The sequence below is a fragment of the Pantherophis guttatus genome, chromosome 4 (genome assembly GCF_059756535.1).
Source record: "Pantherophis guttatus breed Tessera chromosome 4, ASM5975653v1, whole genome shotgun sequence".
NCBI classification, from domain to species: Eukaryota; Metazoa; Chordata; class Lepidosauria; order Squamata; family Colubridae; genus Pantherophis; species Pantherophis guttatus.
This window is the reverse complement of record NC_142066.1, coordinates 137,074,502-137,090,012: the sequence shown is the minus strand read 5'-3', so window position 1 is coordinate 137,090,012 and position 15,511 is coordinate 137,074,502. Positions and strand designations below refer to the sequence as shown.

Below are 15,511 nucleotides of genomic sequence, written 5' to 3'. Positions count from 1 at the left end.
AGGATTCTGTGCAATTTTTCCTTTGGGAGGTTTACCAGATTATTTTTTTCTTGTCTGGTTGTATTTGTTCAAATTTCTACTGGACCAAATGTTCAGCTTAAAAATGCAACAATTTCTAATTGAAAACTGAAGATTGACTAATCTTGGAGGAAGAAACTAAATTAAAACACATACACACTTTTTGATCCTGGGTTCCCTTTCTGATTATAGTTGATTTAAATTGTTGGGTGACAGGGAATCCACCATTTTGATATGGGAAGCTTACAAAAAGATACTCCAGTTCAGTTCACTTGAACTTTGGAAAAATTGGTCCCACTTATGCGTTTAACATTACCAATCCATTGTGCACTAAAGTATTGTGTGAAATTCTGTAGTATCACATTTCTTTTATTTTTTTGTCACATAGACTAACATAGCCCTGACCATTGAAAGATTGTTCTCATTTGGCTTAGTCTTTAGACAAAGACATTAACATTTCTACCTATAATATTAACATTTCTACCTATAATATTAAAAGATAGAAATTTCTAATTCTACATTATGGGATGCTGTTAGTCATATTGATACTATTGTGAGGGGAGGGGACAGTTGAACCAGGAGTGGTATTCACTTAACTTCCCTACCGGTTTGCAAATGTGCGCATGCACACTCACTCTGCTTGCATGTATTATCTTCCGTGCATGCACAGAGCCTCAAAAACGTGAAAAAATGGCATATCATGATGTCCGCGCAGGTGGGCGGGGCATCCTGCAGTCACCCCTACCGCTTTGCCCAAACTGGATAGAACCGGCTGAATACCACCACTGAGTTGAACTATTGATGCATAGATGTTTGTTTGTTTAAGTCTAGAGCTGGTGAAAAACTGCAAAGTTAATATAAAATAGTTTTAGGTAGACATATAAAAAGTGGCGCAGTTGTTTTCTTTGTGCCACCGATATGTAGGATGTGGCACTTTGTGCTGCCAATATTCCACTCACAATTGTTTATTTCAGCTGTTTCTGTAATATATCTTTGCTGACAGAAATGTGTAAATGCTGAGTTGAGTAATAAATCTGCATTGTGATGAGAATATATTTTTGCTTCCCAGGAGAACATTTCAACTGAATTCTTTTGCCCCTCATGTGATGGATCTCATCTACAGGGTTGAGCTCCAAAGAATCACTTTGAAAGAACAAAATGCCAATGGGAAAAGACTTGAAGGGAAGAAATCTTTACTTTTAATCAAATTGTAAAAATATTTTGATTATAAGTCGTACTTTAGGGGAAAAAACCCATATAAAACACTGTAGTACTAATAAATGTCACATGCAGAAATTACTATTTGTGCAAAACTAACATATTACAATTAGTATATTTCAACCAGAACTAAATACATCACCCTAACAAAATAAGCATTTTGCAAATGCCTTAAAACATTTTAATGTTTATTTTGTGACTGACTTTCTCCTTACAAATTAAAGCTGATGTTCCGTTTGCCATTTTAGTAATTTTTCCAAAGCATTTTTTCATATTAAAACCATTATAATACTGGAGTATATTGGCAGGAGTATATTGTTTTGAAAAATGAATCCAAGATTATCTTTTTTTTTATTCCTCTGCACACATTTGCACTGCACCTTTAATAATAACAATAGTAATAATTATTTAATAATTAAATATTTAATAATAAATATTGTTACAATTAAATATTTAATTATTGGCTCTGTAGTGAAAGAGATGAAAGCATGGACCTTTTGATTGGTGGCTTCAATAAAATTTCACAAATTGACTATAAACAGCACCATGACTGAGGTATCAAAGTTATTCGTTGAAAGCTGTGAGAGGTTTTGATTCAAATGTAGTAAAATTACAGAGACCATCAAGTTGAGATTTTGGAAAATGAGCAAGTTAAGATCTTATGGGACTTTAAGATTCAAACAGGTAAGGCATCTTGTTCACAACATGCCTGATATAACAGCTATTGAAAAGAAGAATGTCTAGTTCATTGATGTTGCTTTCCGGGTGAGGCTAGGATTGAGGAAAAATACTTGGAAAAAATTATGAAATATTGGGACTTGCAGATTAAAGTGAGCACTTATAGAAAAAGAAATCAGTTCATAAACCAATTGGGGTCCTTGGTGTGATATATAATGAACTTTTGTAATAACAGAATATTCAAAAATACTGAAAAATACAATAAGATCAGGAAAGTAAGACTTTCTGCCAATATACAGGCTCTGAAGCACAATTAGGCACACTGCTTTTCAATTGTCTCATCTTACCAGGTGTTATTAAGAACCATGAGCATAATTCAGTTTTAGCTTAGAATGTTTTGCCCTCTGCCAAGAATGAGACTGTCACATGTTCAAGGTTGAGGATTCCTGCCAAAAATAAGACCATCAAGATTACAAAATCTTGGTGTCAATCTCAAAGCGTTGTGGTTGTTATTCAGGTGGGCAGGAGAGGGAAAACCCCGCTTACCAGTTGTCATGTCCAGAGTGCGTACCGTTGCTGATTCCACCCTGCTTGTCATTTCCACAGTAGCTGCTGGGATGTGGAAGCCTTGGATAAGATTGCTGCCTCCATTATAGCAGCTCCAATGCTATTGCCACTGCACAGCTGAGAGGTGGACCCGGAAGTAACTATGCGGCTTCTAATATTAAAAACTATTCCTTAGTGTTTCGACAAGCTGGAGGGGTGGAGCTTTGTGTACCATACCCATGATGACGGAATGTAACTAGCATTGAGGGGGGGAGTATGGGGTGGAGTCATGGGATTGGCGGGTAGCTTTAAAAGGTGATGGGAATCACTGCATGGTAGCGCTGACAATAAACCATTCTCCATGGGTGTTTGATTGGTACTTGCCGGAGCCGAGGATAAAGATTGCTAAAACACAGATAACTTCTGGTTTGGAGTTTTATCTCACCATGGAAATCTGGAACCTGACACTTGGTTTATAACAGATGATAATGAGGCCAATGTTAAGAAGTGTCCGTTTCTCAAGGTTAATTGAATCAAAGATGAGATCACTCTAATCTACAAAGGTAGATTAGGCAAGGACAAGATAGAACAAATTATACTATAACGCAATAGTGATTAAAATAAATATTTGCTTAATTCTACACTATAATATAATGTTGAGCTATGCAAAAGTAGAAAATTAGTTTGGTCTAGTGGTTAAGGCACAAGGTTAGAAACCAGGAGATCTGTGAGACTAGTCCTGCCTTAGTCATATAAGATGGCTGAGTGACTTTGGACTACTCATTGTCTCTCAGGCTACAAAGTCAGGTTGGTCAATTATTGTCACACTCAATTGATCGACACTGGGTTGATTGGGAAATGCTAGGAAAAAAAAATGTTTTTGAGAGGCAGTTTGGTGTAGTGGTTAAAACGTCAGGCTAGAAACCAGAAGACCACGAGTTCTTCTTCCACTTTGAGCATGAAGCTTGTTGGATGACCTTGGGCCAGTCAGTTTCTCTAAGATCTACGAAGGAGGCAACCACAGATCACTTTTGAAAAGCTTTGCTAAGAAAACTGCAGGGATTTGTTAGTTTCTGAGAATTGGACATAATTGACCAAAAGAAGAAAAAATAACTCAAACATACAAAACCATATGGAGTTCTATGTAATCTGCACCCAAGGAAAAGAGGTATCCACTTTCCCATTCCTTTGTCTCAAACTTATTGGAGAAACACCAGCAGTACAACAGCGTTTTTTTGTGCTGTTTAATGCTGAGAGGAAATAAATGCACTACACACACAATACACATCCCTACTTTATTAAGGCAAAATATATCTTCCATGAAAAATTAGATATTTGATAAAGATGATTCAAGCTGATGAACAACTGATTAAGAATCCCGTTGTACATTGTGATACTTCATTGGATAGTGTAAGCACTTTTTTCCTTCAGTTATATTTGAATTGTATCTGAACTATTTGAACTGCATTTAAACCATTGTTATACTAGAATAGTTATACTAGTATACTAGAATACTCAACTTACAACAGTTCATTTAGAAACGATTCAAAGTTACAACGGCACTGAAAAATGTGACTTATGACTGCTTTTCACACATACAATTGTTGCAGCATCCCATGGTCACATGATCAAAATTCAGATGCTTGGCAAATGGTTCATATTTATGACAGTTGCAGTTTCCCAGGTCATGGGATCAGCTTTTGTGACCTCCAGCAAGCAAAATCAATGGGGAATCCAGATTCACTTAACAATGTAGTAATGATTCATTTAACAACTCTGGCAAGAAAAGTCGTAAAATGGGGCAAATTCACCTAACAAATGATTCAGTTAGCAACATAAATTTTGGGCTCAGTTGTGGTTGTAACTTGAGAACTAACTGTAGTTATTAGAACAGTGTGCTGCAACTGCCAAAAGAGCCAACACAGTCCTAGGTTGCATTAACAGAAGGATAGAGTCAAGATCACATGAAATGTTAATACCACTTTATAATGCTTCGGTAAGACACACTTGGAATATTGCAGCCAGTTTTGGTCGCCACTCTGTAAAAAAGATGTTGAGACTCTAGAAAGAGTATAGAGAAGAGAAACAAAGATGATTAAGGGGACTGGAGGCTAAAACATATAAAGAACGGTTGCTGGAATTGGGTATGTCTCGTTTAACGAAAAGAAGGACTAGGAGTGATGTTATGTATTGAATACATGTAGTTGTGTTAAGCCCTGCTAAAGTGAAACTAACCTTTAGATGACCCTAACTGTTAATTTCAACTGTTTTGGAGCGAAACTTAGAACATTCATATTTGGGCGGGCCGTCCTGTGGCCCAGAGTATAAATTACAGGAATTTGCCTGTTGTTAAACAGTTCCAATTGAGTCAATAAATACTGTTGTATCTATACAGTATGTTCTTGCCTACCGCAGCCCACAATGTAATAGGTGACATGATAGCAGTGCCCCAATAATTAAGGGGTTGTCATAAAGAAAAGGGAGTCAACCTATTCTCCAAAATACCTGAGGTCTGGACAAGAAGCAATGGATGGAAACTAATTAAGAAGGGAATCAACCTAGAACTAAGGAGAAATTTATTGATAGTTAGAACAGTTAATCAATGAAACAGTTTGCCTCCAGAAGTTGTGGGTCCAGGAGCTCCATCACTGGAAGTTTTTAAGAAGAGATTGAACAACCATTTGTCTGAAATGGTATGGGGTTTCCTGCCTGAGCAGGGGGTTGGACTAGAAGATCTCCAAGGTCCCTTCCAACTCTGTTATTCCGTTAGTTATATTTAGTTATATATTTCTTTAATTATATTACACAATAATAAACATTGTGACCTTTCTATGATTGTATATTTTCTCAATTATACATTGGGAAATATTATTTTGTATTTTCACCAGAAGCTTTACTATTTAAAACCTATTCATAATTTTCTTTTTCTTTGTGAGAATATTAACTTTGTCAGTCATTCAATATGCAGTTCCCCAATCTTCTTTAAATCCTTTTATTCTTCATTCTCAGCTTTCTTTTAATTTAGAAAGAATGTGTAATGGCTGTTTTGGAGAATCCATATAAAACATCTTTGTGGATTTTCATTTATTTATAAAATCTCAAATGAATAGCTTTATTGTGATGTTATCCAAGTACCATCTGGTACTGGAACTCATGACTGCTGAAGTTATTCATCAAAAAGTCAGAACTGTTAAGAATACAGAAGTATTGTTGGAAAGCGAAAGAAAGAATATTTCCGCTAATGGCTAGCTCACTTTGTGCTAGTAATTATAGAAAAATATAAAATCTAGTAGTAGAATAATCTATATACTAATAAAACTCTCAAATCTGTTAATTTTGTGACCTTCAATTTGGAGAAATTGAGAGGCATGGGGCAGCTATTATGAACCAAGATAATTCAAATGGGGTTAACTACAGAATGCTGGGACCAAAAAGCTAGTAGAACATACTTCCACATTTGGAACAGATGGCAGGAGTTTTGGAAATAAATCTGGAAAATATATACATAAATAATTATATAGTTATTTGGCTGCTTCGGTGAATTTAGAAACAACCCTAGTTGTGTTTTAATGCATTGATAGTTGCCAAAACTAAATCACAAAAGTGAAAGAAAATAAGAATGTAACTATAATAAAGCTTGAAGGATTATCTATGTCTTGACCACATCCTTAAAAGTAGTTATTAGTTTTTAAAAAAACACAATCCCTTATTCATAGCCTCAAGTTCTCTTTTCTCTCGCTCTCTCTTCTATTTCACTCAACCGGCCCATAAAATTAAGTAAAAGAACACAGAATATCTGCAGCATTTCTTTTTTTAACAATTTGATACGGTAGCCTAGAAATAAAGGTAAAAAAATACACATTCCTTTCCTGATTGAAAGAACAATTTAAAAATATTATTCTAAATTAGATTAGTTTCACTTAAAATTGGTGTTTTTGCAGTTCCTAACATTTTTGCTCATACTATAGAGTATTACATGGAGAGAATAAACATAATATTGAATTACTTCCACATGTTCCATTGTTTTATTAGCAGAAATAGCCATAATGTGTTTATTAATGTGAGTGACTGTGCGCACAGTCACTCACGCCCTCGTCACTTCCCGTCTGGACTATTGTAACACTCTCTACATGGGGCTCCCCTTGAGGAGCACCCGGAGGCTCCATATATTTACTTATGACATTCTGTGTTATAAAATGGAAACTATAACATAGTTGTAAGTAACACAGAACATTCTATTCTATAAAAAATGACATTATAGAACTAGGACAAAGTAGGGCCATCTGTGGCCCCTCAGCTAAACTGTATTAACTGGAACTTAGGTTATTCCCCAAATTAAAGAGACGGTCCTACAGTGTTGTCAGCAGTGGTGGGTTGCTCCCGGTTCAGACCGGTTTACAAGAACTGGTAGTAAAACCGGAGGAAGGTTCCGCCCACTGTCCCAGATGTCATCATCGGTAATCTGCGCATGCGCAGAAACAAGGCACCTGCACCAGTGAAGCAAGCATGTGCACACGATCCCGTTGCGAACTGATAGTAAAGGTAAGTAGAATCCATCCCTGGTTGTCAGGCAGGAAACACCCAATGCTCCTACTTTTAATTTATGGCACATTTATTTCACTCATATGAGACTATAGTAAGTGAGAAATACAATATACAATATACAATAATTATAAGTAGAAGTGGATATCATCCAGGAAACTCATAAAATATGTAAACAAGTTAAAATAATTATGCAATAAAATATTGATTAAGAATAACCTTTATTCCATTTCCACATAATACATGATGAAATCAATTCAAAGTAAATATATTTTGGCCTGGTTACTGGAATCAAATGTCCTCTTGGTTGCTCTGCTTTTCTCCTGATATTTTCGCTTTACTACCCCTTATTCATACAGTCCTGAATGTACTATAATGTGCAGGTAGTCCTTGACATACGACCACAATTGAGCCCAAATTTTCTGTTGTTAAGTGAGACATATGTTAAGTGAGACATATGTTAAGTTTTGCTCCATCTTTCAACGTATCTTGCCACAGTGAATCACTGCAGTTGATAAGTTAGTAACCTGGTTGTTAAGTGAATATAGCTTCCCCATTGACTTTGCTTGTCAGAAGGTGATCACATGACCATGGAATGATGCAACAACCATAAGTATGAGCCAGTTGCCAAGCAACTGAATTTTGATCACATGATCATGGGGATGCTGCAAAGGTAGTGAAAAACAGTCATAAGTTGTTTTTTTCCCATACTGTTGTAACTTCAGTTTAAAGTTTTAACTTTGAACAGTCACTAAATGAACTACCTGTATTGCCACTTCATTTCTTAGATTAAAAAATAACAATAAGCAAATAGACTACCTTGAGACATTATAGTTGCATATCATACTTCAGAATGAGGCTCATAAGGACAGTTCTAAAGAATGTAAAAATAAAAATAAAAAATCCTACATCTGATGATATATTTCACTAAATATATTACCCTCCAAGATCTATTTATCAACCAATAATGCATTCCAAATTATAGTGTTTTTTCTCAAATTAACATTTGTGTGTATTCATGTATGCAAATACAATTTAATTCATTATTTGTATTTCCAATATCATATGCCAACATTGAGATTCCTGGGTTAAAATCAGCGAGGAATGTGCAGAACATTTTTTCTCTTTTCATCCATGAGGTGGCATCATATAATGACTTTTGTTCATATAAAGTGAAAAAGACAAATAACAAATCCTAGACCTAATCATATTAAAACAGCTGCAGTAGCTACTCAATTCAGAAGAATAACTGATTTTATTATGATAATCTTTTTTAGGAAGATCAGACTATTCAGATTATAGTTTTCTTTCCCCCAACCCTGGAATGCAGCTATAAGGCATAAAGTTAAGAATTTAACAAGAGTGGGAAAATAAGGCTACAGCTTTGCTAATGGAAACGCAAAAGAAGGATTGTGTGTCCCTGAACATATATTCAGAGGCTATAATAATACATAATAATAATAATAATAAGAGCAGAGGGTGGTCGAAGACTCCTACGAGTAAAGCAGACTGTGGAAGAAGAAAAATGCAGCTTGAATGATTACATCCAGAAAAGTGAAGAACCAATGATTAAGGAAGTAAATAAAGAAGGCCTTTTAAAGACAACTAAAACAAAAGCAGAATATAAGAAAGAAGTAATTGAGCAGCAAGCTGAAAATTGGAAACACAAAGCTCTGCATGGCCAATACTTGAAAAATATTGAAAGCAAAGCTGACCAGAAACTAACTTGGAACTGGTTAAGATCAGGAGTACTGAAAAAAGAAACAGAAAGCTTTATTTTGGCAGCTCAAGAACAAGCCCTAGCCACAAACTGCATGAAGGCAAAAATTCAACATGTTACCACCAACAGCAAATGCCGCCTATGCAATGAAAAAGATGAGACAGTCGACCACCTGATCAGTGGGTGCAGCAAAATTTCACAAACTGACTACCTACAACGCCATGACCGTGTTGCTAAGATCATTCACTGGAAATTGTGCCAGAAGTTTGGATTTGAGTACAGCAAAAACCACTGGGAACATCAGATTGAGAAAGTTTTAGAGAATGAGAAACTCAAGATCTTGTGGGACTTTAGGATTCAGACTGACAGGCACTTGGTCCACAACACACCTGACATAACAATAGTTGAAAAGAAAAAAGTATGGTTCATTGCCATTGCAATACCTGGTGATGCACGAATTGAAGATAAGCAGCAAGAAAAAATCACAAAGTACCGGGACTTACAAATTGAAGTTGAGCGACTGTGGAAAAAGAAATTGTGTGTTGTCCCGATTGTAATTGGAGCCCTTGGAGCAATACCCAAAGGGCTACCCCGCTATTTAGAAATTCTAAAATTGCCGGACTTGAACATTTTGACTCTACAAAAAACCACCTTACTCGGAACAGCTTACATCCTCCGACGATACCTTAACAGTTCCTAGGTCCTTGGTTAGGACTCGAGCTGCTGAGCTATTAACCAGCCTCAAAGGCTGTGAATCTCACTAAAGATTAACCAATAATAATAATAATAATAATAAAAACAATAATAAATAAATAATAACAATGCTGGTTTGTTTGGTTATTTGTTTTACAGACTAGGGTTTTCATTATTTTTAATTTTGTTGCTGGGGAGACAGTCAGATAATTGGAGATTGGGGCAAATCAAAATTAAACCCTAACAATCCCAGCATATTGTACTATCTAATTGTGAGAAACCCAAAGGTGCTTTTTCAAGAGGCAACTGGACTTTCTGATTTTTCTTTTTCTTTGAAGATGTCCAAGAAACTCCTCCAAGAAACTTCTGTTCTAATAAAGGAAATTTTATAGAGATTTCTCCCCTTAAAAGGCAAGAAGTTTGAATAAACAACTTGAGTCAAAAGACATAGGAAAACTTCTGATATCAAAAAATCAGTTTTTTAACTTTCAAAATAGTGGATTCTGATTGCCAGGTGGGTTGCAAAATATAATATTAATTTTGACAAACTTCTAAATTCTTATTTAGAATCTGATTTATTTATTTTAATAAATTTGTCACACAGCTTGTGAATGAGCATTGGCACCTTATATGATCATATCTAATGATTTCATATTTTTCTATTCGGTCAACAGAGATTGATGGTATACAACAGGAGAATCCTTTGAGCCCTGCCCTAATTTTTGAGAGAGGCAACCCCCCCCCCCCTAAAATTACAATTTCATCAAGATTTGAAAATCTTTGTTTAAATATACTGATAAACTTCTGATTTCATCAAATCAGAAAGTTTTTCATATTAAACTGAATATATGATGCAAGAAAAAAAATGTGTATAAGAACAAGGCTTTGTCATTTAACTATCACTACATTTTCTGTGTTGTAGAGTTTTCTATCTTCAATTTCCAATGACAAATTGTTGAACAGGTCACTGAATCAGATGAAAAATCGCATTGAATCAATACTAAATTATTTTTCCCGCTATCATTTTTTCCCTCGGAAGACTATTTTCATGGCTGGCAACATTGCATGGAGTGTAAGGCTATAAAGATATCTACTTGATATTTTGCTTCACTGAGCACAGAGAAAATCTGTGCAATCTTAATTTTTTTCCCAAGGATCCTCATAAATAGATTCTATCGCACAGAAAGAGCCAATCTGAAAACAGTTCCTTGAAATGTGGCCTTTCCTGCCTTGTTACTGAATAAAATCAATAAGCAGCAGTGAATTTGTTGACCTGGCCATGATGTTGGAACTGTACTGTAATGTGAATTATTTAAAAAATGTTTTCCTCTGATAATAGGCTTCTCTCCTGTTGTATACAAGAAATAATGTTGAAAAAATGGCATGTTTTCCTGATATTATCATGTTAACATTCTCTGTCTCTCTCTCTCTCACACACACCTGCACATATGCACAAATAAACACCTATCATGTTACTTAAATCCTATTTCAGCTATGTGAAAAATGTAATTTCAACTGACCACTGTTTAGGAGGAAATTTACAAAAGAAATCCCTGATATTAATCCATATCCATTGATATAAAATCCTAACATTTTAATAAACCTTATTTTGTTAGTGGTATTGTTTATGATAACATAATCTTTCATGCTATCTCACCTGCCTGAGAAATGTGGAATATAATCCCAACACATATTCAATGTGATACCTATGCAAAATTCAATACTTGTTGGTACCCTGCAAACTCGTATTAATTCAGATCAATGCTCTTTCTAATAGAATCTATACAACTGGTTATCCCACAATAGAAATTTGGTTTAGTTGCTCCTAGGGTCAATTAGTTAAATTTAATGGGCCTTTATTCATGATTAATTAAAAAAACCTATTGATATCAATTTTAGCTATTACTAAAATTGGATTCAACCCAATCATTTAAATCATACTTGTAGTCCCATAAAGCTTTCATGTGTTGTCAAAAAGGATAAAATGTTTCTCCATCACTGCCAAATACTATATACTTGTGAAAGATTAAAGTGTTGGACTGAGATTAATGAGACCGGTTTTTAGCCCCATTGGACTATGGAGCTCAGTCCACCTTTCTTCAAAGAGTTGCTGTAAGGGTAAGATGAAGGAAAACCTTCTTACATTTACTGACTAGAGTTCCCAGAGGATAAGTGAATATAAGTCAAATGAATGGATGGATGGGATGGGAATAAATTGCTCATTTGATATTTTTCTTCATAAAGAAAATAACATGAAATGTCTAAAAATTTATAAGCCATTTTATTCTGAATTTACAGTAACTGAAGTCAAAATTATCTGGAGAACACTAGCTTGCAAAGATTGTTTTTCAGAATATGAAGCAGGACTGTCTTGCTTGCATTGAACCAGAGATCTCCCAGGCAGACAGTCTGTTTTCAATCATTTCACTCAATCCCGTGGTTTAATTGATGCAATTCCAAGAGCTTGCTTGATGGGTTTTCTTTTTAAACTTGGCATAAAAATCCTGTAAACTGAAAGGAGTAGCATTTTAAAATTGTTATCAGGAATAGAACACATTCCTAAAGCCTCTTTGAAAACTTTATTCTATGAAAGAAACCAGTAATAGTCAAGGCATTGTGTTAGATACTGAATTCAGCCACAAAATTACAGCCTTTTAAGACTTGATGGATTATGCGTGTTTGGTTTGTTACTCCTAAAATAATTCTTTCTTTTACTATAGTCTTGAATGAATTTATTGAAAAGGAAATTCTCCAGAAGTTTCTCATGATGTCATTTTACTTCTGATTGTATGCTTCCTTTATTTGAAAGGCAGTTGACTTCCTAGTAGAGTTGGAATCTGTAATTATAAGGGCACCCTAACTGATTCTTACTGCATTGTTTTGTGTCAGAGACATAGTGGCACTGAGCATAAAAACATAGTAATGGAAAATTCTGAAAAAGAGCAGATCACTAGTTAAGATCACAGGGTTGGTTTTGGCTGATTTATTTACATGGAAGAAACAAATACATTATTGTATGATACATGGCATAATTGTGTGATACAGTCCATATTAGGGGCATATAACTTAGATAGTATCATGTTGGACTAATTTTTTCATAACTGGGCTGGAAAAATTTACATGATGCCAAGATGGTAGGAAAGAGGAACAGAAAGCTGCCATCGTAGTCCTACTTTTCCAGATGAATTTAGATGGTAATCTGAAATTAATGTTTTTTTAAACACAAAGTTAATCTCCTATAGCAGCAGGGTCTTTCTGGTTAATGACTTCAGAATTAGAAATACTCTTCCTTGAGGGTTCAATTAAGTTTCTATTCCAATTGTTTTCCGAGATATTGTAATATTTATAGTATGCTGATATAAAAGTAGTGTTCGAAGTATCCAAAAATTCTAGGAAAAAGCATTTATTTTCACAATCTGAAAGATATAAAAAAAGAAAGAAAACAGCAAAGAAAACAAGAGCTAGCACATATTTATGAAGTCAGGATTGTTCATAGTTCTCTTAAAGAGAATGTAAAAAAAGTTATCCTATAAGGGCTTTGGAAATTAAAATCAATTGGAGATTAATATTTGTTTCATACTAATTTTAATTATCTGTAAAGAGAATTGGAAACACTATTGTTTTTTTAAAAAAATAGTACAGTCACATACAAAAAAATATCATCTGGACCACACAGTCTTTATTTCTCACTATGTAATATAGCTCTTATTAGCTTCTGGGATGGAAGCAGCTTTCACCCTGGAAGGTAGCTTAAAGAATTATGGTAGAAGGAAAGAATACCTCGTTATCGTTGTGGAAAAGTACTGTGGCAAAATTTTTATATCCACAAAGATGGAAAAGTAAGGAAATAACCACAGGTTAGATTGAAGATTGAATTATAAAATGAGCTGAAAATGGCAAAGCTAAATAGTTTGGTCAGGAAAAAACAATAAAGTTTTTTTTTCTTTTTTTCCCAAAAGATTGGAAACCATTTGGGCTTTCGGTTGAAATAAGTAAATTGATGATTTCTGAATTTGGGAATTAGAAAGGGTAAAAGAAGGTGGGGAAAAAATAAGATGGCAACTCTCAATAAAAAAGACATTACTATACAAATTTTCCTATTTTATTTTATTTATCTTTTTTCTTACTTTCTATCTTCTTTTTATTTGTATATTTTCCTATGTTGAAACATCCTAATTAAAAAGAAAGGCATGGAAAATTATGGAAGAATGATCACCTTAATGTCTTCCAGTTTAAGGAAAGAATTCTCCAGAGCTAAGCATAATGTTTTATTTTCAGCTAACTATCAAATATAACAAAATCCCTGTTCCTCCATAATCTATGACTTTGGAGAGATAGTTTGGCATGTGCTTCTTTATTGTGACTGCTGTAGAGTTTCTCAAAAACAACATCTGGCACCCAAAGTTTGAGAAAGATACAGCATAGTCATACTCCACTTAGTATCAAGGATGCAGCTATAGAGGTGGTTAACAGTATTAAGTATCTGGGGGTGCAGATAACTAACAATCTGAATTGGTCTCTCCACATGTCATCCTTAGTGAAGCGTGCAAACCAGTGTCTGCATTTCCTGCGTCAGATGAGGAGAGCACATCTTTCTCCTTCTGTCCTGGCCACTTTTTACAGAGGCACAATTGAGAGAGTTTTAACAAACTGCATCACTGTTTGGTTTGGTGGCTGCAGTGCCTCAGATAGAAAGTCTATTCAGAGAGTGGTAAGGACAGCCAAGAAGATTATAGGAAGCTTGCTTCCTGTCATTCAGGATACTGCTTATAAGCACTACGTGTGTAGAGCTCAAAGCATTGTTAGAGATCCCACATACCCACATTATGGTCTGTTTCTGTTGCTCCCCTTTGGGAGGAGTTTCAAAGTTTTTCTAGCAGGACTACCAGATTCTTTAACAGCTTTGTTCCCTATGCCATCTGTTTGGTAAACTTGCAAGATTCGTTTTTCTTGCCATGTATATGTATGCATCTGAACTAGACTGTGTTGTTCCTCTGTGTCTTATAATATTTGTGGGTATATACATTATTTAGTATTTATTGTGTCATGTTTATGTGGTGTACAATATATTGGAGGTGGTGACCAGTAGTGGCTTCCACTTACCTTTGCTACCAGTTTGGGACTGTGAGCGTGCAGGTATACGCACTTGCTTCACTCACACACACTTCTGCTCAGCGTCTGCACAGCACTTCTGCAGACGTCATCCGTGATGACATCCGGGCGGGTGGACGGAGCCTCCCACTGCCGCCACTATGGGTTCTCCCGAACTGGGGCGAACCAGTAGAAACCCACCACTGGTGGTGATCCTTTGAGAGTTGTACGCAATGAAATATCATTTTAATGTATGCTGATTAATGTACATTTAAACTGACAATAAAGTTATTCTAAATTTAAAAGTCTAACAATTCCTAGACAAAATAGATGAGGTTTTATAAATATGCTAACAGATAATAGTATAACTTGTATAATAGATAATAGTGCAGAATGATGGTATTTATTGTTGAGCCATAAGGAAGACATGACAGCAGCTGTTTTCTCTAACTCATTTTAATTCCATTTTATAATTGTGGAGGGAGTGCTTTGAAGGACAAATTGAAGAACCACTAGCAAGGTAAAGGTCAAATAACTGACTGAGTGGGGACTAAGAAACTAATTGGAGAACATGGGAAGGCACATACATATTATTGTAATTGAAATAGATAATTTATACATATTTCTTTGTGTTGAGTATAATTTCTGATCTTTTTAACAAAGATTTGGTTTGATGATATCGTACATAATACTGACTAAGAAACTATTCAGCACTGTGATGCAAAAGATGGAAGAGGTGTAGTTAGAAAAACACTTGCTTCAATAAAAGTTCTGTTTTATATAGCATCTATTTGATTATTATTAGCAGTATTTGAAGCCTGATTATTTGTATTAGTAGTAGGCAATATCATTTGAAACAGCTGTCCCACATTCTGTGTAGAGAAAATGGTCACAATGATAGTTTAATAATAGTAAAATGGAAAAGTATTCTCCACTGCACCCAGAATCAGTAAAATACAGCAATTGCCTCATTTTTCCTACCTGTGGGGCAAGTGCTGACGTTCA

At 35.1% G+C, this 15,511-nt stretch overlaps 1 long non-coding RNA gene across 1 annotated transcript; it reads right to left on the bottom strand.

The window, feature by feature from the left end:
• Positions 1-11,673: 11,673 nt before the first annotated feature.
• Positions 11,674-15,068, bottom strand: LOC148114365 (uncharacterized). Its single transcript, XR_015734075.1, has 2 exons — positions 14,519-15,068; positions 11,674-11,926 (listed from the first exon to the last, which is right to left on the bottom strand). It is a non-coding gene; the product is annotated as an uncharacterized LOC148114365 (long non-coding RNA).
• Between the last annotated feature and the right edge of the window lie 443 nt (positions 15,069-15,511).